General features: G+C 41.6%; 1 pseudogene; it reads left to right on the top strand.

Annotated features, from left to right (window-relative positions):
* Positions 1-2,001: 2,001 nt before the first annotated feature.
* Positions 2,002-11,119, top strand: LOC126071533 (T-cell surface glycoprotein CD3 delta chain-like; annotated as a pseudogene).
* Positions 11,120-17,671: the final 6,552 nt, after the last annotated feature.

Raw genomic sequence — 17,671 nt, 5'->3', positions numbered from 1 at the left:
TAAAGAGCCTGTGCTATATGCAAGTATTTAGAGAAATAAGGGCACTAGGCAAGCTTGGCCAAGTTTAATACTACCTTCCAACCTCTTCTCCCCCCCAAAAACCCAAAACCAAACCGGTTGCTGTTGAGTCAATTCTGACTCATAACGACCCTATAGGACAGAGTAGAACTGCCCCATAGGGTTTCCCAGGAGCACCTGGTGGATTCAAACCGCCGACCTTTTGGTTAGCAGCTGATTATCCCACCAGGGTTTCCTCTTCTCCCCAAGGCTGTGTAAATAATGATCTTAAATATAAAGGAGGGAAAAATTATAACCCACAGAACTAGCAAAGCAGAGCTTATCTATGCAGTTTATTCCTAAAGCATGGATCTATTTTAAATACTGTCACTATGAAGAAACAACACCATAGTTGGAATAACAAGTAGGAGCATCTAGCCCAAAGGTTCTCAAACTTCAGCTGCATCAGAATATCCTTGTCAAAACACAGATTCCCAGCCACATCCCAGCCTGAGTTTCTGATTCAGGAGGCCTGGTTGGGAGAATTTTCATTTCTAACAAGTTCACAGGTGATGCTACTGCTGAGGGTCTGGGGACCACGCTTTGAAATCACGGACAGAGACTCCAAGGAGTTACTACAATTTGACCAAGGTTACAAGTCTGGGCATTTCTCCACTACGGAACCAACCAATTAACCAACCAAACCAAGCAACCAAACCGACCGACCGACCTACCGACCAACCAGCCGACCGACCAACTGGCTGACCGGCCGACCGACTGACCGGCCGGCCGGCCAGCCGGCCAGCCAGCCAGACAGACAGATAGCCAGACAACCAAACCACCAAACCAAACCAAACCAAACGAACACCTCAAACCTGTTGCCTTCCAGTGGATTCCAACTCATGGCAACATGTATTAGAGAACTGCTCCATAGGGTATTCTGGCCTATAATCTTTATGGAAGCAGATCACCAGGCCTTTCTTCCACAGAGCCAATGGGTGGCTTTGACCTGCCACCCTTTAGATTAGTAGTCCAATGTAAATAGCTCACACCATCCAGGTCTGCAAACCCTTGACTGTGCTATTCCCACTGTACCATTGAGAATTGTAGACAGATAGTGTAGAAGATTGTAACTCAAGCCCTTTGTTACTGCATCAGGAAATCACACTCTGGCCTCAGTCATTCCAGGAGGAATCTGGGAACTGTTCAGTGGTACAGCTGAAAGGTACCTAAGCAATCTCCTAGTCCAACTACCTTCTCCTGTGGCAGTAACCAAGCTTTGGAGGTGACACATCCAGGGCTATATCACTACCAGCTAATGGAACGGAATCAGAATCTGGCACTTCAGTATTCCAGAGCAAGGCCCTTTTGCTCCCATTTTGCCCTGAGATAAGGCAACCATTGCTGTCTCTGGAGGATGCTGCCACTGTTGTTAAGTGCCTGGGAGTTGACTCGTAGTGACCCATGTGACAGGGTAGAACTTCCCCATAGGGTTTTCTAGACTGTAATCTTTACCGGAGCATATCTCCACCTCTTTTCTCCACAGACCCTCTGGGTGGGTTCAGTTAGCAGCCAGTGCTTAACTAGAGCACTTAACCATTGCCCCCCCAAGGCTCTGTGGCGGATGTTGGGAACAATTGGAAAAAGTGGTAACCACTTGCCTACTTTCCAGAAAAACTTCCTTCAACCAGAAACATAACTTGGATTTCTATTTCAAATCCTCCCAGAGAGTAAATCACCTAAACGGCCTATCCTGGGCTGCATTCAGACTTTCGTGAACAAAAAAAAAAAATCTTTTTTTTTTTTTTTTTGTAGGGCCCTTCCTCCATTAAAAAGCATTACAAATTATCTTTTACGACTGCACTGGCATAAAGACAAATATAATCCAGGTTGGCCTCCTTATTATACATTCATTATAATCTTTTCTGATTAAAAAAAAAAAAATGGAATGAAAATGTGGTCGTGGGCTCCTCCAAGCAGCGTGGGCCCTAGGCGCTGTGCCTAATGGCTAAATGCGCCCTGGATCTTTCTGAAAATCCCCGCACTTGTTCGCGACTCAATTCTGGCATTTGGATTGGAAACAAAGGGGTCAAGATGCAGGGGCAGCGACTGATCCCGGCCGCCCTGTGCAGCTGCGGGGTGGGAAGCCCGGGCCCTGCGCAGCCCCCGACGAGGGCAGAGGTGCCCGGAGGAGCGTCGGCTCAGGGAGGCCCCGCGGGACTGGGCCGCGGACTGCGCGCGGCGGGCGGAGCGGCCCCGGAGCGACCCTCGGAGCAGGCGGCTGCGCCCGGACCCGCGTGCGCCAAGGAGGCGCGGCCCCGGCTCCCCGGGTGCGGCGCGCACAACCGAGGGGAACGCAGCTCCGGTTTTTTTTTTTGCATACAATTATGGTGATGGCATCATTTTTTTTGAAACAAACTGTCCATAAATGTCACTGGAAATCCGGGTCTCCTTTTATTAAAACTGAAAAATGTGTATAAATGTAAATAACAAATGACTGATACAGGGATAAGAACACCACAGCGGCTGCTGGCGTCTCTCTTCTCTCTTTTTTTCCTCTCCTCCTCATGTAATTTGCATTAATAAAGAGGCTGCTCCTTGTCGGAATGTGTTTCATCCGGTTTAAAATCCCAGGGCGATCCACTAGGAAGAGCTCTGGGAGAATCCAACTGTCAGAGCCGACAAGACAAATGAATCCCGGTGTCAGGAGCGTGTGGTTCAACGATGACAGATTGAGAAGAACTGTCCCCCTCTCGACAGGCGGGCTTCATTTTCAAATTAATAAATCTGAATAAAATATTTTTCCTTTCATTACGAGCGGAGCCTGTTTGACAGTTGCTGTGACAGGAGGGAGTAGCAGTGTTGATGAGAACAGTTTGCATGAATTCCACCTGGGCTTTTTCTGTTTTATTTTTACCTGCGATTTCTTCCCTGTTTGCCCCTCTGCTTACCCCCTCCTTCACCTTCAGGTAGTTGCCTTTTCCCCTCCAGTCTATTCCTTTCTTTCTTTGGTTTTCCCCCATATTCTTGACCCATGATTCTCCCCCACGTTCCATTCCCAGCGTCACTATTCTTGCTCTCTGAAATGTTACCCCTCCGTATTTTTTGCTATTCTTCTTATTCACCTGCAGGCTATTACTCTGAATGAAAGGCCAGAGCATTATTTCACTACCAAAAAAAGAGAAAAAAAAAAGTCCACAACTAATTATTATGAAATGTTTTCTTTATTCTTGCGTTCTGCTATCACGGATCGTATCATGATAACAGCTCATACCCTGGGTAGGGGAAGGAGTAGATGTCTCTCATTTATAATTTCACTTTAGGAAACAATCCTCCCCATTCTGTCTTCACAAAACCAAAAAAGCAACCCTTTCGAACAAACAGGTGAACCAAAAGGCCTTTGCGGCGGGGTTTTCCTCCCAAAGCCAAAAGGAGGAAATGAAGTGCACCTCAGGAATTGGAGATGCACAGGGAAATCTTAACGAACGGGGTGACAGGCTGTTCCTCCTAAATAATTTAGGAGCACTTTCTGGGAAACAATATGTGATCATTAGAGGAATACCATTGAGAAAGCGATTTCTTGATAACAGAGGGTTTTATTTTATTTTTTTCTGCATTTGGTGTAGAAGCCAGACACAGCATGTTACTTTCAATGTCCCAGTCCTGCAGCCTAAGATCTACTGAGCCGGTGAGAAATTAATCTGAGTTCTGCAGTCCATGACTCTTAAATCCCCAACCCTAAAAGCAGAGCTCTTTCTCCTTCCCTCCCCAATCTGGGCACAAGGCAGGAACCCTGCCAACACTTCCACAATAAAATGGCAGGAGTGCCGGGAGGTTCCGTGGTCCTCAGCCCCAGCCTGGTCTCTAACCCCAATTTGTTACATTCTGCCTAACTGTTGTTACCACTTCTCCTCAGCCCTCTACAAGAGTAGAAGCCTACAAGGTTCGCTCCAAAACTGCATAGGACAAATTTAGGTCCCTGTGCTCTGTATCCGATGCACATGGAAAGTCTGTCCCCTTACCTCCAATAGTCTCTGAGAACGTAGACTGTAAAGGTACCCGGCTTATTGTGGGAAAACGTAGGTAGAATCTTGAAACACCATTCTGAGGTTTTATAGGCTTAGGGGGAAGAACTTATTTTTTCCTCCCCCTAAGCCTATAAATAGGAGCCTTGGTGGGGCAGCAGTTAAAAGCTCAACCTACTAACCAAAAAAAGTCAGCAGTTCAAATCCACCAGCCGCTCCTGGGAAACCATATGGGGCAGTTCTACTGTGTCCTATAGGGTCGCTATGAGTCAGAAATGACTGGATGGCACACAACAACAACAAGGCTATAAATACACACACACATACGTACACACACACATATATATATCACATCATTTTTCATTTGATACTCCAAATAAATTATTTAGCAGTAGAAAAGAAGACAAAAAATAGAAGGACTTTCTAAATACCCATGTTTGAGTAGGGCAAATGCACTGGATGGGGAATCAGAGTGTAATATTCACATTTCTCAGAGAGGTGATTTCCAGTTTTAATTTGGCTGGGATTCCAGTTTAGTTACTTTGATAAGTAGAATTGCCAACTGCAAAAAGTGTCCAAAGACAAGTCTTCATTGGGGCTGAGAATAAGTTTGACTGTCACTGTCAAGTTCTAGAAGTTCTTCTGCAGATTGTTGGGGTTGTTTTATTATAGATGTCCTCAATCATACTTTTTACAAACAACCCAAAACATCTTTCTGGTAAGACTCTCTACCAGTGATTGCAAAACATATTTGCATATAGCATAGATTTGAATGTCAAAGTAGCAATTGTGCAGGTATACACATATAAGGACAGAAATGTGAAAATTCCGAGATTTTTTACACATGTGAATTCATTTGATTTTCACCACAGGCCTTGTGGGCAAGGTGGGTATTATAATATTCATTTTATATAACTTACAGTTTACAGGAAACTGAATATCAGGGTTAAATGACTTACCTAAGATCACTTTGCTCACAAATAGAAATGAAGGGATGTAATTTTCCCCCTTTATTCCATGTGCTATCACCTTTTCACTAAATTAGTCTGCACTCTATTGTGTGTGTGTGTTTGTGCATGTGTGTTCGTGGGTGCTTAGGTGGTGGAGAGAAAGCCTCAGGTAAACCATACTATGTTGACTAATATTAATTTTCCAGTGGTTGGAAGTAATTGCTCTTGAATCTTACCAGTTCACATTCCGTTTTGCTAAGGGACTTGTATCTGCCTCTCAAAGCCTTTTTTCAGATGCTTTCCCCCATTTTATTTCTGGATAAAGTTCAGGTGGTTAAGAAACAGTTGTGCCAGGATCATCATTGCCCCCAAGAAAGTGACAATTGTTGATTACTGTATGAGAAAAGGCCTGTGAAAATTTGAGATCCTTCACAGTATTCGAAGAGGACAAGAAAATCATAACAGATAAAGTAATTTATGTATTCATTCTTTTAAGATGTAGTTCACTTTTAAATTATGTGAGGATGGGGAATTATGCCCTATCAGCATGGTTCAGTGAGCTACTTGCTTATTTAATATTGGATTTTTGACAATCTCACTTCCTTGAGGCTATATTAATAAAAATGGGCAATAATTATTTTTATAATAGCAACTTCAAGACTCTTGGGGATAATATAACACCTTCTATTTACATCTTACAGTTTCCAAACTATCCATCCATAGATTGCTTCTTTTCTATTTGGAGTCAGATAGAAAATGAATGGATGAATGAATCGATGAGTGAGGCAACAGATAAACAAATACCTTTATCTTCACGACAGCCCCATAAAGTACACATCATTATTTACATTTTACTGTAAATGAGAATACAGAGAGATTATACAGTAAAACCTGTGAAACATGGAAATTGTGTAAGGCAGAAACCTGTCAGAGAAGGAAAACGGGAATATTTTCCATTAATAGGGAGCAATAGAAAAGTAGTAAGCTGCGCCTTGTCAAAAGTGGAAAGCTTGTGAGACCTGGAAAAACAAGGCAGTCCTGTTGGGTTCTGGCTCTCACAGTCTTCCATATATGTATATGGAATCGACTCGATGGCACTCGGTTATATATATATCAAACACTATAAATATGTATTAGTATATATATACATACATACACTTACTCGTGTGTGTGTGTATATAAAACATTTACTGTGTCCAGATAGTTAATATAGTGAATATAAGGTAGAACAAATCCAAACCCAGATTGTCTCAGTCTAAGGTTCTTTCAGTATGTCTTAGGTATATTTGAATCAAATTTCTGAAATGGTAGAAAAACCTGTTATTTTAGGTGGGGTCTCTTATGTTATTAGAACAGACCATCAGCTAGGCTCACTAGGTGAAGCACTAAATTGACAAACTGAGTTTGGCACTAACCCATCCGAGGGAATGGGGTGGCACTGAAAAGACAGAGTGAATCACTTCATTCCATGGGTCACTTTTCCCATTTAGAATTCAAAACTAAGCTACTGGCTTAGTATCCAGTTGTACCTCCATGAGCCCAATGCTGCTATGAGTGCCAAGGACACCAGGAGCATAGGGGTTCATGGCAAGCAGTTGCCAGCCCAGCCCTGGGATTGACATCCCTCTTGCCAGGCCTCCTGAGCATTTCTGCCGGAAGTAGAACCACGAAAGCTTCTTTTGCCTCCTTATGTTAAGGAACCAACAAAGGCAGCTGGGAACAAAGAGCAAGACCATACACGTGACATTTCCTGAGCACTTGAGCTGTCCTGTGCATCATGCTAGGACATGGGACTATGAAGTTCAGCAAGACTCATGCCTGTCTTTGGGGAGTTGGCAGTATACAAGGTAGCAGGACACATAGAATACCCATAGTTCTCTGTGCTAAGCTCTCTGTAACATAGGTGTGCTCAGAGAAGGCTGAGAGCAGAGGATGGGGAACTGTGTGGGGGATTCATGGGAAGTTAGGCTTTTGGGTTGATGCAGAGAAATAGGAAAAATTCATTGTAAGGCACAAGGAATGTATGGAAGTGTGTCAGATTCTGCATTCGTCTTATCTTCCCATTATTCTTTTACAAATTTCCAGTTAAATTGAATTACTCTCCTTTTATAGTATAATAATTACTGCCATTAGCATTATTGCTATGCTATTTGTTGGGCCTACTGTGTGCCAGACACTCTGCTATACCTTTCATAGAAAAAAAAAAAAGCAAACAAATCAAACCAATTGCGGTTGAGTTGATTCTAAATCATAGTGACCCCGCGTGTGTCAGAGTGGAACTGTATGCCACAGGGTTTTCAATGGCTGATTTTTTTGGAATTAGATGTATGATTCTTTCTTCTGAGGTATCTCTGGGGGTACTTGAACCTCTAGCCTTTTGGTTAGCAACTGAGCTGTCAACTGTTTGGGCTTCCCAAGGGTTTCATACCTTTTACTTATGTCTCATTTAATCCTGACACGAGCTCTGTGAAAGTAAATATTTTTATCTTTTTCTCATAATAGAGATGAGGAAATTGAGGCTCAGAGGTCAACAACATGTGACTACTTAGTGGTAAAGCTGGGATTCAGTCATAGACTTTTTAATCCCAAAGTCTGAATTGATAATTATGAGGCCTAGTTATCACTTATCTCATGTACTTAATGTCTCCATGCCTTTGTTCCATTGCCTAAACTACCTTTTCTGATATTTCCACTTGTCAAAATCTCACTCAGTGCTCAGTTCCAACATCTATCTCTCTGTGAATCTTTCCTGATTTTACCCTGCCAGAGTGATGTCTCCACAACAGAGATCCTAGAATTTGGAAATCAAGGCAATTACTTAAGGATAATTGTAAAATCATGACCTAAGAGCGCATGGTCCCTGCCTTCGAACAGGCTGGATCCATCATGTCCCTCCGCTCAGGAGACATGAATCTTCATTCTTTCCTTAAATGTCTCCAGGGATAGAATTTCCCTGGTCTCTGTAAGTAGCCCATTTCTTTTGCCAGATCAACATTTCCCCACTTAATCTAAATGCATTCCCTCTAGTTTGATATTCTGCAGCCTTAGAGGCTACCTGCTCATAGATAATGTACCATCTAAAACTATCCGTAAGCTTGAAAACAGTAACCAAGCAACCCTTTTGCCTTCCCTCTCTGGCTAACCTTTTGAAATTCTTGTGACCTTTCCTCCAAAGTCTATTTTTCATCACTTTAATCTTTTTGTCACTGCCCTTTCTCACCTCCAGCATCAACAGCAAGGAGACCAGGTTCTGACACACAAAAATGCCACTAGCAGGTGGCAGACAAATTGGCATGCTTAGCACAGCCCCATGTACCCTCAGGGGATTAATAATAAATGCTATTTGATGATGAAATCTGAGTGCATTTTCTTTTCAATGAGGCAGTGTCAACTGTTTTCTTCTAAAATAGAAATGAGTGGAATACAAAATTGAACAGCCTTCATTTCTCCATACTCAGGAGATTGTTATTACTGATCTGGTTGGCATTCCTCCTGGCTCAGCCCAGATAGAAAGAACCTGAGTGGGGGCCATCGCTCCTTCCCTTGATAACTAGCTATTATTTATGAAAAATTGAAGATGAGTACTTTGAATGCTTTGTTTTCCTTATTTCCTGGCCTGGTGTAACATGAATTATTAAAGATAGGTTGTTTTCACCAGAAACTAGAACTCCAAAACAAAGCAGATGTCATATACATGTATATATAGTTCAAAAGTCAAATGACTATGCCAAGCGTTAGCAGGATTTGTTCTTTTGGGTATTTATTGAGCATTTTTTGTATTCACAGCTTTGGTAGATGGGTGTGGGTAGAGAAGTGAGGGCAGAGAGCCTCAAGATAATCCAATCCAGATCCTTTATTTCCCAACTAAAAACCAGAGGTTTTGAGGGGCTGAGTTACAGTATATAATTATGCAAGTGTTTATCAGTAGAATTTGGGTCAGAACTCACATCTCATTATGCCTAATCCAGGGTTATTGCCAATGTTATTCTGCTCCCTGTTGTTTTTGCAGAGGTTAGTGCTAAGTAAAAGCGCCAAGGAAAAGAGAAGCACAAAGCTATGTCTTTCAAGGGAGTCCCTGGGTGGTGCAAACTGTAAAGGCGCTTGGCTGTTAACTGAAAGGTTGGAGGTTTGAGTCTACCCAGAAGCACCTTGGAAGAAAGGCCTGGTGATATACTTCTGAAAAGTCAGCAACTGAAAACTCTGTGGAGCTCAGTTCTACTCTGACACACATGGTTTTGCTATGAGTCAGAATTGACTCGACGGCAACTGGTTAAGTGGTTGAGAATATTCAGGGACATACTATGCAGTGACAAAGAACAATGATGAATCCGTGACAGATTTAGTAACATGGAGGAATCTGGAAGGCAGATCAGTCAGTTGCAAAAGGACAAATTTTGTATGAGACCACTATTAAAAGAACTCAAGAAATAGTTTAAACAGAGAAGAAAATATTCATTGATGGTTAAGAGAGTGGGGAGGGAGGGAGGGAGGGAGGGAGGGAGAGGGGTATTCACTAATTAGACAGTAGACAAGAAATATTTTAGGTGAAGGGGAAGACAATATACAATTCAGGAGAGACCAACACAACTGGACTAAACCAAAAGCAAAGAAGTTTCCTGAATAAACTGAACTCTTCGAAGGCCAGCGTAGCAGGGGGTGGGGGTTTGGGGACCATGGTTTCAGGGAACATCTAGGTCAATTGGCATAATAAAATCCATTAAGTAAACATTCTGCATCCCACTTTGGAGAGTGGGATCTGGGGTCTTAAATGCTGGCAAGCAGCCATCTAAGATGCATCAACTGGTCTCAACCCATCTGGAGCAAAGAAGAATGAAGAATGCCAAGGACACAAGGTAATTATGAGCCCAGGAGACAGAAAGGGTCACATAAACCAGAGACTACATCATCCTGAGACCAGAAGAACTAGATGGTGCCCAGCTACAATCAATGACTACCCTGACAGGGAACACAACAGAGAGCCCCTGAGAGAGCAGGAGAACAGGGGGATGCAGAAGACCAGACTTAATGATCTGACTGAGACTGGAAGGACCCCAGTGGTCATGGTCCCCAGACCTTCTGTTAGCCCAGGACAAGGACCATTTCCAAAGCCTACTCTTCAGACAGGTATTGGGTTGGACTATAGGATAGAAAATGATACTGGTGAGGAGTGAGCTTCTTGGATCAGGTAGACACATGAGACTATGTGGACAGCCCCTGTCTGGAGGAGAGATGAGAAGGTAGAGGGGGTCAGAAGCTGGCCAAATGGACATGTAAATACAGGGTGGAGAGAAGGAGTGTGCTGTCTCATTAGGGAGAGAAAACTAGGAGTACATAGCAAGGTATATATAAATTTTTGTATGAGAGACTGACTTGATTTGTAAACTTTCACTTAAAGCATAATAACAATTAAAAAAAAAAGGCTTCTACCCTCCCAACCACAAAAAAAAAAAAAAAAATTACGTGGCAGGCTCAGAACCCACCAAAAAAATCCAAACCAGTTCTGCTGAATGGATTCCTACACATGATGACCCCATGTGTGTCAGAACAGAACTGTGCTCCACGGAGTTTTCAATGGCTGAAGTTTTGGAAGTAGATCACCAAGCCTTTCTTCTGAGGCACCCCTGTGTGGATTCGAACTGCCAATCTTTTGGTTAGCAGCCGAGTACATTAACTGCACCACCCAGTCTCCACAGTAAGGCCCTCCGAGATATCTGTGGAAGAACCTAAGGATAAAGTGATTTTGCATCCTGATGGCAACATCACATGGATAGAGGGAACAAAGGGAAAACTGTTCTCAGACAATAAAAGTCTGGACTTGGGAAAATGCACCCTGGACCCACGAAGACTGTATCAGTGTCATGAGACAGAGGATAAAGCCAGCCCAACTATCGAAGTATACTATCAAATGTGTCAGAACTGTGTGGAGCTGGACTCAGCCACCCTTGATGGTATCATCATCACTGACATCATTGCCACTCTGCTCCTCACTTTGGGGGTCTACTGCTTTGCTGAACATGAGACTGGAAGGCTTTCTGGGGCTGCTGACAGTCAAGCTCTGTTGAGGAATGACCAGGTCTATTGCTCCTCAGAAATCAGGATGATGCTGAGTACAGCCATCTTGGAGGAAACTGCCCTCAGGACAAGTGAACCTGAGACCGGTGGCTTACAGGAACATCACCTATCAACTGTATTTTCTCTCCTTGCTCAGCCAATAAAAATGTCTGTTTTCACTCAAAAAAAAAAAAAAAAATCAAGGACAGTGAACCACAAAATAAAGACTAGGTGAACTTGGAGTTGATCTACTTGAATTAGGAACAGACACCTGGAGCTCTGCCCATCTTGCCTCTCTTAGGCCACCCCTCCCAAGCCCCAGGACTTTGGAGACTACATAATAAAACCCATTTCTCCAGGGTGACGAAAATGAAAATAAGGTACTCTTCCTGTGTTCAAGGAGCAGCCACATTAGTTCAGGCTGAAAGTCAGAAAAATGCAGAGTTAAATAATAACACCGGAGAGAAACAAACAAGCCAATACAATATTCACCAAAATTATGAGTGCATGATTAATTATCAAATGAATGATACTGTGAATGCTCTGAGAATTTAGATGGTGGAGAAAACCCGTGGGTAAGGAAAGGAGGAATTTTAGCCACATCTGCAAGAATGTGCATAATCTGAATGTATAGAAAGGAAAGGGAAGCACCTTTAGGGAGATATGGAGAAGAATTTGAATTAAGAAAACGTAAGATCTGCTTAGAGAACAATGAGCGAACCATTTACTATACTGGAATAGTCGATAAAGCGGGTTGTTAGGGGCAATATTGGAGAGTCAGGTTTGGGTCAGACAGTAGAAGGTATTAATAGCCAGGCCAAGGAAAATTGAATTCATTTACATTTCTTAGTATTGGATTTTTTTCACCATTACCCAAAGAGGCAGTCCATAAGAATCAATGCAAAAAATCTAGGTTGACTTTTTTTTTTTTAAATGACTTTGACGTAGCCTCAGATTTATTAACCAACAGTGACATGTACAACTTGCTCTAGCTCAGTTTGGCGAGTGTTCTTCAAGGCTGCATTCCACATCTCATTTCTATGCATGGTAGGCATTGTTCTTCCGATCACATCAAAGCAACTGACCACAAATACTTCTTTACACTGTGCTATACCAATCAAAGAAGCCCTGGTGGCACAGTGGTTAAGAGCTGTGGTTTTGGCTGCTAACCAAAAGGTCGGCAGTTCTAATCCTTGGAAAACCTATGAGGCAGTTCTACTCTGTCCTATAGTGTCACTAGGAGTCAGAATTGACTCGATGGCAATGGGTTTATACCAGTCATAAAGGAGCCCTGGTGGTACAGTGGTTAAAGTGCTTGGCTGATAACCCAAAGATCGGCGTTTTGAACCCATCACCTGCTCTGTGGGAGAAAGATGTGACAGTCTGCTTCTGTAAAGATTTACAGCCTTGGAAACCCTATGGGACAGTTCTATCCTGTCCTGTAGGGTCACTATGAGTTGGAATCAACTCGATGGCAGTGGGTTTGGTTTGGTTTTAGATGAATCAAAAGGGAATGGAACATGGCACAAAATCATTTGCTAATCTGACTCTGTGGTCTAGCCATAATGTGATTTCATGAGTAATATTAGCTGCATCTTCCTATTTTTAAAATGTTAATAGTGCTGAGATTTCATGCTCTTTATTGGTAGGCATGTGACTATTTTAATTCATAAAGTCTCACATGGACATTCCATATATAAAACAATCAATGAAAATAATAAGTGTCTATTGAAAGATCTAAGATGTACGGGTGATGGGAAAGAAGACTAAGACATAATTCTTGGCATGCAATTGGGGGCAAAAAAAAAAAGAGCTAGCAGACGAAAAATTAAATATTCTGAGGAATATAACTATAATTAGAGTTCAGAGAAGGAAGGTACTAGCTGGACTGGAGAATTACTAGGTGAAGGATTGTTTGATTATATTAAATAGTACATACGACGCTCACAATTATCTGTCTTGTGGTAGAAGATAAAAAATAGTATTGTCACTAGATCTATAGTAAAAACATTTTCAAAAGAGGGATCAGTTTCTAATTCATGAAATGTCAATTATTGGCAAGAACGTAGGCAATGGGCCAGAGAGAAGACAAAGGGGCTTAGTAGAAACCATCAAATTTTGGAAGTAGTGGTTAATCTTTGAGTGAAATAGTTCAGGAGCTTCCCAGGAGGATATTGTAAAAATTGTCTGGCAATATTATAGGAAGTATAACAAGTAGCAGAAGGGTTAGTGAGTGGTTGTAAGGGGGAGAGAGTATGCTAAACCTGAGCCCTGTTACCAAGTATGTGACCTGGACTAAGTGACCTTCTGGGGATCGAGTGATTTTCTGGAGTTGAGATAACACATAATCTAAGAAGACTACCTACCCAGGTTCCCCTATAGCACTGACAAAGATGCAAAATTTTGAGACTCATTTTCAATTTCAACTCCCAAATTTAGTACCTTTGGAATATTCTGTCACATAAATGGGGTGTTTTCTTCACTCAGTAATTCACTACAGAGCCTTAAAGAGGTAGACTTCAGAAATTTTTCTGTGTGATTCTGATTTTCCACTGCGTTTTTCAAAAGACTGGTCATTGGTTTGTCCTTTTAGGATATCTTTATAAATGATGAAATCTAAACTTTTTTTAAATTTTTTTATAGCTAATAAATATTTGCTTTACCATTAATCAAATGCTTTCACATACATTTATCATAAAATTATTATTAAAAATTATGAGATAATAAAAATTTGTATCTTAAGGCAGGGAAACAAAGGATCAATGGATAAACTTCAAGCCTAGAATCCGTAACCTATAGAGGCCATGGCCAGGACTTGAAACTACATCCTTTGGTTCCAAATCCTATGTGCTCTCCAATCTATCATATACAATGTCTGGTGCAGTGCAACAAACCTGGAAATTTTTAGTTGAGATTCTTATTTCACTCCCTAGAAGTCAGTGGAGAAGAAACATTGACACCTAAGTAGAGTCAGCAATGTTTACACGTAGTATAGTGTTAGTGCCAGAAAAATAAAATATTAAAGACCCCAAGGAGCCAATGATGACAAATTAAAATCAATGACTCCTATGGACAAATCCATTAAAAAATTATTGCTTATGCTTATAGAATGCCTAGAGCACTTTGTTAAACATTTTTATGACTCATGAAATTGTTGAGTAACCATGAACAAGGCACAGATTGTATCTCACCTTTTCCATCTGTAAAATGGAGTTAATGGTACCTGCAGCTCTGTCTGTTGTAGGGAAGCTGTGAAGATAAGTGATGTAATGAATCCACAGCACATTGGAGGAAGAAAGCTGCATATATCCAAGGTATTATTACCAAGATGCTATCTGGTATTTACATAGCTCTTTTATTCTCCAGGAGTCCTGGAAGCACAGTGGTTAACAGCTCAACTACTAATCAAAATGTTGGCAGTTCAAATCCACAGCTGCCCCTTGGAAACCCTATGGGGCAGTTCTACTCCGTCTCTATAGGGTCGCATTGAGTCAGAATCGACTTGACTGCTTTGGGTTTGGTTTATTCTCCAGAGCATGAAATGAAAAAACCAAACCCAGTGCCATGGAGTCAATTCTGACTCATGGTGACCCTATCTGTTACAGACTAGAATTGTTCCACAGGGTTTTCTTGTCTGTAATCTTTACAGAAGTAGATTGCCAGGTTGTTCTTCCATGATGCAGCTGGTTGGGTTTGAACCACCAACCTTTAGGATAGTAGTCCATTGCAAAGTGTTTGCACCACCCAGGAAGTACCCTCCAGTGCAGAGAGGGCTTGTATTGCTTCCCAGAGCTCTAGGGAGTCGAGTGTAATGCTCTCCCCAAATGGGATGCTGACTGGTGGAGTAGATAAATGACCCATATGCCACAGTAAGGCGATAGCCTAATCGCTGAGTATGTTGATTCGTATTAGCCAGTCCAATAATTAGCCCAGTGAGTCCCGCTTACTGCTGGCTATCACTACGGTATTAAAAGTCCCAACTGTCCTGTTATAGAATAGCCTTTGATTCTGGAATGGGGTTAAAACTGAACTTCTTAAAAATTTTCCTGCTGCTCTTAAATTCTCCTATACTTACTTTCTGTTTTCAATAGAAAAAGCATAAGAATGCTGACTGCGAAATTCCTGGTCATCAGAACAGGGGAGGGTTTGAATATGGCAAGAAATATTGGTTTTCTTGAGGCTTTCAGACATTTTTTCTAACTACATAAATAGCTTGGGGGTAAAAGAAGGCGAAGGCAAATGTTGGGGAAGGGGCTGACAAGAGGGTGAAAATGTATTTTCAAAGAAGAGTTAGATCAGTATCTGTGCTCTGTCTCATAAAAAAGGGGGAAGGTGGCTTAAGTAGGAATGGCAGCATGAAGTAGTAGGTATCAGGGCATTAGAAGACTTGGGCCCTAGTCCTGATTCCACCACTAAGTGAAACTAGAACTAGTTATTTAATCAATATCATAATATAGAATATAGAAGATCTCTAAGAGTCTCTTGGAGTCCCTGGGTGGTACAAATATTTAATGTGCTTGGTACTAACCAAGAGGTTGCAAGTTCCAGTCCACCCAGAGGCACCTTGGAAGAAAAGCCCGATTGATGGTCTAATTCCAAAAAATCAGCCACTGAAAACTTTATGGAGCACAGTTCTGTTCTGACCCACCTGGGATAGCCATGAATTAGAATCAACTCTACAGCAACTATTTTTTCAGAACCTCTTTATTTCTAAAACTTGCCGTGTCCCCCGACCTCCACCATGAATTTACCTACTGCATTGGCTGAATGTTCCTTGCCCTTTCACCTTTGGTGACATAAGGAAAGGGTAGTCCCCAGTTCCCCGGGTGGCTTTCTGAATTTGTGAAATATTCCATGAGCTTCGAGTATTCTTTCTCAAGGCTGGGTTCCCCTTGATGGCTGAAGCAAGACTCTTGTGTGGGGCTAGAGATTCCAAGGATATCTTTCAGTTTGTGAACCAAGAAACTGAGGAGAGTTGATTCTGTTTACAGCCTTCAAGAACAAGTTCTTATCTCCATCAGCTTCATGTTCCAAGGACTTTCTGTACTTGTTTGCTAATTCATTTATGTGAGTATGTCAGCATTTAGTCCCAACTTGCAGCTCTGCAAAAACCACAAGAAATACAGACAGAAGAGGCAAGACTGCTTATCAACTTGCCGAAGTATCCAAGACAATCAGTTCCTGTGACTGGAAATATGGAAGCTTGAAAGTTTGATTAACCTAGACGATTTATCTTAAACGGCCAGAAATCTTCAAATGAATGAAAAATTTACCTGATTTTCTCTAGGCAGAAACTGCCTTACTGAGTTAATGTCATCAAATGGCTTTTTTTTTTTTTTTAATTCAATACAACCAATTTTAATAATATTAGTGATAATTCAAGTTTTGCTGTCACATAAACAGGGATTTACAGTTATCCATTTTCTGACTATTCTCATTGTCATCCTAAGTGTATGTGACTCTTACTTATTCTTAAGCAAATATTTGATGTCATTTTCCTCCTCGAAATGACCGAAACTCCATTTTTTCACCTTAAAGAGGTGGTTAATACTGCCACCGTCATTTTAATCAAGCCCACTAAATTGACAAGTGCTTTCCATTTTACAATTTATTTCAAGAACGATCCTGATTCCTGAGAGGAGAAATTGAGCATTAAGAAATCCTTGAGCCTTTCCTTCTCTCTAGCTGAGACCAGGTCCCTTTGATCATGTCATACGGTGGTAGGTGTGTTACTTCGTAAACTCCTAGCATAGGAGATTCTTATGGAACCTCTTCTGGTGGTGATTATAGACGAATACCAGCCCAGATTTTAACCAAAAGTTCTAATCTGTTTTTTTTCAGACTATCCCGCCTAGGTTAGGAATAGTTACAACCCTTTCATTAAGTTCAATTGTACCCTCTAATTGATATTCGCTTCTTAGGTTTGGACTGTGGTCACAAGAAGTGAGAAATCTGGGTTCTGTGTAGATATGATTTTTATTCTACAATTCAACAGTTGTTTTAACTTGCTAGATGATTCTGGAATTATGCCTCCTGCGGTTGGTCACCTTTGGACCAAGGCTTAGATTATTAGGGTAATGGAGCTGCACAATCATCTGGCCCAGGAAGTCTGGAGACAGTACCTGTGTTATAGAAACTGTAGTTGTCCTTTTATTATTATTTTTTAACTTTTATTCTGAAATCCAATATATTCAACCATTGAACATTCTTCTTATAAATATACCCCAGGTACTAATTTGCATACTCCCAGAGTTCAACAGCATTGTCATATGTCCCAGAAGCCACTCTGGCAAAATACTCTCAAGCTCCCTAGATTGACTACAAGAAGGACTTTGGAAGGACTGAAGGTACGCTGCTCAAGAAGGGCCTCGATACTTGTATGAGGAACACAATAACCTTTGGGGAGAGCATATTGACATGGAAAAATTGACAGAAGGGAGAACCAGAGTAGAGAAGTTTGGATTAGGATGACTCCTCCTAGCAGCTAACGTTTTTAGGTTCTACCCTTTTTGATTCAGCCAGTGTAGCATGGAATAGTGTCCTGCTCCTTTGACTCTCTACTATAAACTAGTTGATCTAGTCCTGCCATAGATGGAGCCTGTAAGAGCAAAGCTCTCCATGGCAGCCAAAAATGATGACCTGGAGGAG

Source organism: Elephas maximus, chromosome 3 (assembly GCF_024166365.1).
Source record: "Elephas maximus indicus isolate mEleMax1 chromosome 3, mEleMax1 primary haplotype, whole genome shotgun sequence".
Taxonomy (NCBI): domain Eukaryota; kingdom Metazoa; phylum Chordata; class Mammalia; order Proboscidea; family Elephantidae; genus Elephas; species Elephas maximus.
The sequence above is the reverse complement of the archived record's forward strand: the minus strand, read 5'-3'. Positions and strand labels throughout refer to the sequence as shown.